Genomic DNA, 6,000 nt, shown 5'->3' with positions numbered 1-6,000 from the left:
ACGACATTTAGCGATTGATCTGTATCCTTTTATGCTGTGGTCAAATCGCCAACATTTCAAGCACTGCAATGGTTTTGGGGAAAGTGGCTCTACTTTGTAGATTAGTGGCACTGCCTTTATTTCTGTCGGTCTGACTCTTGCTGCAAAAGTTACTATGACCGATTCGGTAGGCGATTTCCTGTTACCAAATCGTTCAGGTGCACCTGTAGACTGAAACTGCCCTAGCTACAGCAAATAAGTCTAGCATTTTTTTTTAGGTGCCAGACTCATATCCACCCCGCGGACTATGCCTTTCATACATGCAAGATGAGCTGGAATAATCGGGCTCGCTGGCTGTGCAGCCAATGAGTGCACAGCTAACAGACTTCGCAACTGCACAGCCAGCGGTGACTGCTCAACTGGCGGACCTCAGTGAAAGAAGTATGACGAGGCCTTGCGAAGCTCCAGTTGAATCGCCTTCGGATTCTTCATTGGAATGAAACCCCCCTTCGTAGGAACCAGAGCCACGGGAACGTAGTTGTCTCCACTGCGTAGCAAGGCATCAAGACCAGCAAGAGGCTAGCCAAGAAGAGTGCCCTTGTCCAGGTGTTGAGAAAGACATCAGAATAGTCTGACTTGCCTGTCCTCCAAAGGACCACATCAATGTACCAGTTAAAAGAAACTAGCAAGCAACACGAGGAGCCAAAAAGCAAATTCTTAGCTAACAGAGATCCTGCCGCTCGACATCTGACCCTCTTCCTTGGGGAACCAAGCGACGCAGTAGGAAGCTGATTGAGTCGCCATGTTTTCTAAAGAAGCAATGAAACATCTTTCGATTGAATGTGACGATATCCACCCAGGTATACGTGTGGGTACAAACCTACATGAGGCTTTGGGTTTTAGGGACAATCACGGAAAGGTGAACATGTCCGAAATAGAAGCAAGTAAGAGACTATTAGAGTATTGGTAGCAGAAAAGTGGAGATAAAAGACAGAAATAGCGGGAAAATAAAATCATTCTGCCTGAAGAGGCAGATATGGACAATGAATTTATATTTTTCTTTGTTATAAGATCGATTTAATCGGAGTAGATAGCATTAGGCTAACATAAAAAGAAAGTTTTCGTTTTTTTTTTCTTGCAATCTTGGTGGCACACGACACCGTCATTGTTACAAAGGGGACGCTCATAGCTTCGATCTACCAGTGCAGCTTGTGCGTATGTGTGTTGCTGGTTTTGCCTCTGCGGCATTGTCAATTCTCCGTGCCTTGTGTTGTCAGAAGCTGTATTAGTGACGTGTGCATTGTCTTTAACGTGTTCGTGCTGTTCTTTATGTCACTGAGAAGCACAAAGACTTATGATGCAATAGGAGAGGCATAAGAGCAGGCCCAAAATGTGCTTTGTGCCAGTGTGCTGAAGTGACTATCGCTCAAACTCTGAGAAGGTGTCTATGATTGCTGTGCCGCCGGGCGCTGTGCAACTTGTGGAGTGGGAGCGATTCAAGCTGACCCAGACATGTCTTGTGAGGACATCTATTTAGAAAAAACCTTTGAAGTTACAGTGGGTGGCGTCCTCAATGAGATCTCTGGGGAGAGACCACGGCTTAAGCCCGACGCACTACCAACGGTATTTGACAACTACCTTAAGCACCTTCCACCTAAAAAGGAACCAAAAACAAAAGTGCGAAAAATTTGAGACCAGACCATTGCTAAACGGCAAAAGTGCAGGGCCGTTACAGATGTCAGCATCAAGCACACACTGATGAGCTGCCAGCGGCAGAGCAGCCACACGATGACCCATGCACACCGCAGCAGCAGCCATGGCGTTAAGTTTACCGTGCTTCAAGCTGAACACCCATTCTGCAAGATTTCAATACCTGAGACATGGACTATGTTGACCGATGCACGAGCTAGCTCTATTGCTTGCACGCGTTATCGTGCAGAGAACAACAACTTTGCTGCACCTTTTTTACTGAAATAATGGCCACGTTTGGAGCTGTGATGCCCGAACGTGATTCAGTACTGGCTACTACATATTTCCGTGGAAAGGAAAGTGGCAAGCACGTGCTTAGGATAACAATTGAAGCTGAATAATTAAGGAATTCACATAGCAGATTTTCTGTGGCAAATGTGGCCTCAAACCTCATTCAAGAAAGTTCGTTGCTGAATTCAGGGGACTGCATATTTCCGAGAAGTGTCAGCTTAGTGTTCATACTAAAGGGGATCGCTGCGAGCAGTGCAAATATCTGCGAAGGCCCGCGCAAAGCAGACTGTGCAGGAAAAAGCGCACAGCGTGCTGCCAGTCTGCCATATGCTCTAAACAATCAAGCAATCCCCTGAATATGAGCAATGTATCTCGTGCGCTGAAAAGAGCGAAAAGAAAGCTGGGCACTGTGCTGCAGCAAGGGGCTCAGCTCATATGAAAGTCAAGAAGGAGGCACTGAATGAATCAGCAATGCAAGAAATAAAAGCAACCCTCCATCAAATGCAGCAACCTGCTGTGAAGACTTGCTTCCTTGTTGCCCAATGACAATCTGTGAAAGGCATGCCGTACCTGAGAACTGGATAGTCAAATGCATTTTTATGCGAATGTGCAGCCCAAGATTTTATGAGCACCATGCAAGGAAGAGATATTTGTTTTGCCGGGGCAAACTTGCTTGCAAAATTACCAGCAGCGGTTTAAAGGCAGTTTTAGACTTAATCCAAATATATTGTCTGCCTTGAAAGAGAAAACCAAGGATATATATATATATATATATATATATATATTCTAAGAATTCATTGGACTTCATCTTCCTCATCTGTCAATAACCACCATCAGTCTTCGTTTCGTTCTTCTTCATCATCGGCGCCATCTTGCTGTTGCTTGAAATAATGCTTTAGCTGAACCGTGGTATTTCAATATATATATATATATATATATATATATATATATATATATATATATATATATATATATATACCTATTCATTCTTTCAGCTGCCACGGGGGCTTTCTCAATGACCAGCTCCGGGCAAAATATCTGTTCGCGATTGATATTTATTGTATCCATATAACCATCTAATCAGGCTACCTTGGTGCATGGAGTATACCCTTAGCATGATGCTGCATCATACTGAGTGTGATATGCCGCTAATAAAATAAAATATCACAACTAAGCGGTCTCAATGTCAGTTAACTATATCAAGGTCAACTAAAATCATTGGTTTAAAAACAACACAATAAGGCCGATACAAAAAAAACACAAGCGCTGTTGTTCAGTTCCATGTGGTGCGGTTTTTAATACAGTAATATGTACCAAGTGGCAGCCAGCTGCGATGACACCCTTAATCGAGAAAATTTGACTTTGAACGTTCTCGTGTAGCTGCAAAAAAGCGGTGTTTTATTGTTCGCAATCGAAATGGCCGTGAACTAATCTTAAGACATGGTTTCTCATCGCATCTAATATGTCAGACTTAGCTTATTATTTACAAATGGCTGTTTGGATAAGCCGTAGTACATTCTTGTATTGGCCTCGGTCATTATAAGCATGGAATCACGACAACAAGCAGGCGACATTAGCAGTAATGGAAGTGACATTTTGCTTTTTGGAGCAGATTTTGGAGTCGAAAAAATGGTGCTTCGGAGCAGCCTGAAGTGTCTTCAGAGCAGAAAAAAATGCTATAGCTTAAGGTTGCTATAGGTGTTTTCGAAGCAGCAGATGCATGTTCCTAACTTTTCCTGAAGTTTAAAAGACCACTTAAGCATGTAATAAATACTTATATTTAGTATTAAACACACCGTACGCTAGTGTGCGGCTATCATACAAGCAGTGCAGTTGTCGTAAATCATGGCCTTGTGGGGGGGGAGGGGGGTCAAGAGAGTCCGGACTTTTCTGGTGTTCAGGCAGGGGAGCACAGTTTTGCAAGTGTCCCACTTGAGATTCAGCACACCATTTGGCACATAATATAATTGGGTTAACAGTTAAGTACAGTGCAATAAACTTTTTAAAAGTCTTTTTATTACCTGCATTAAATGCCCCTCAGCTGTGTGAGCTGTGGCAATAAAAAAAAGGTGAAAAAAGAAGAAGCTGAATAGAACAATGCAATTGCTCAAGCTCTGACCCCATGCTCCTTTTTTTTTCAATTTTATTTGAAAGCGTGACTTATTTTTGATATAAATAAAAATACAGCCCAGATTAAAAATACAAATTGGACACCATGGCCTGATATGTGTCCCCGCTTGAGATTTTTCTGGATTTATGCCACTGAGTAGCATACTAAGAGGATTGTGTTTACAGCTTGCTTTTGGTTTCGCTTAGGCTCACGGGATGGTCCCATGGTTCAACTTCATTCTTTTTAGTTTTCCAACATCCTTTCGGAGTCTGCCTACATTCGTCTAGTCAAATAGCAATGAGGAAGACTGGATTTGCAGCAAAGTGCTGTGTCGCGCTGCTCATAGTGCAGGAGCCGCCGACATGCGGTGAACCTTAGTAGAGTAACTCGATGCCCGTGGGCATCGAGGCACCCTAGACCTTAGTGTGTGGCAGCACCACCATGCTGTCACAGTGGGAAGGCATTAGCGCGGCGGCCACGGGAGAGCGTGCACTCAGCACCCTAGCCAGTATATTCTAGGCACTAGTCGCAGCCACAAAGTTTCCTAAATATACCCTAGAGGGAACTCTGGTGCTAGTGCCTATGGGAGCTGCAACGCACGGCGCTTCAGCGAGCATGGGAATTATGGGTAGCACACGGATTTGCCTAGCCTTCGTACTTTAAGTTCCTTATGGCTTCGTGTGGCTTGGAAGCTGCTTTGTCACAAAACAACAATCGGCAAATGTTCACCAGTTACGCTCCATCACCTTGATCTTTTAGGTTTACCATTTAAAAATGTGTCACGAAGTTCAGAAGGGTTAGTTATTTTCTTCGAAACAAAACCTAAACTAGCAGTAAACGAAGCTGCAAGTGCAATTCACCACCCCCAAGTTCCAAGACTAGGCAAATTCGTGTACTACCTATCATTCCAATGGTCGCTGAATGATCGCAGAACCACAGTCCCCCCTAGTTAATTTTAGGAAACTATGGTCGCAGCTTCCGATCTCAATTTATATTTTGTGTGTGTGTGTGTTAGTAGTGCAAGTGTCAAACGTGTGGCGATCATCGTATACGTGCTCACGCCAGGGGAGTAGGCAGAAATTTTTTAGAGGGGGGGGGGGGGCACTTCCCTAAATAAGTAGGGGAACCCTTAAGCTTCGCCTTTAAGAGTTGAACGCGATAGCGAAATCCAGACCCTAGTGCACCCTTCACCCACCAAGTGCATACCTATTAATATGTTTTGTTAAACACAAAAACGTGCGCAAGTGCGACGTATCTATAGTAATGCAGTGACTGTGCACTGTGGCCATTTCCCTCTGCTAGAACGACCCTCTGCTGTAGTCTAGACACATTTTTCACCATGTCTCACAGATAGCACACAGACACACACACACACGTGCGAATTGTACATACAGGTATTTTATCTAAAGCAAGAGTCGCATGGCCTCCAAGATACACGCCGCACGCTCGCCATCTCGTAGGCCATAGTCTGACAATGCCTCACAGATGGCAACACATTATCTAGCGTTTGCTGTTTGCTTGATCAATGCCTCTGGAAATGCGTGATATAGACAAATTCCACCGGACTTGCGAAGATTCCACGAAAATGCGGTGGCGCTGTCTTGGCAGGCAAAACACGCTCTGCCTACCGCAGTTTCTGCTGCGTTTTCAATGGTGCATGCGGTGTTCTCAGTCGAGCAACGAGAAAAAAAAACGGTATGCCGACGAACTGCTTCACGGTTGGATGTGAGTCGCGCCTCACAACTTAGTTTTGTTTGTTGGCGCACATCGCAGCCCTCAGCGCTTATGGCTTTCACAACGCTTATGGCGTCTCACAACGTCGTTTTGCTGGCACGCATCGCAGCCCGCAGCGCTTATGGCAGAAGTTACGTGCGGACATCACTATAACTTTAGCCATAATGTCGAAACTGGCCTACCTGTATTTACAAACA

The sequence above is a fragment of the Rhipicephalus microplus genome, chromosome 2, assembly GCF_043290135.1.
Source record: "Rhipicephalus microplus isolate Deutch F79 chromosome 2, USDA_Rmic, whole genome shotgun sequence".
Taxonomy (NCBI): Eukaryota; Metazoa; Arthropoda; class Arachnida; order Ixodida; family Ixodidae; genus Rhipicephalus; species Rhipicephalus microplus.
The sequence above is the reverse complement of the archived record's forward strand: the minus strand, read 5'-3'. Positions refer to the sequence as shown.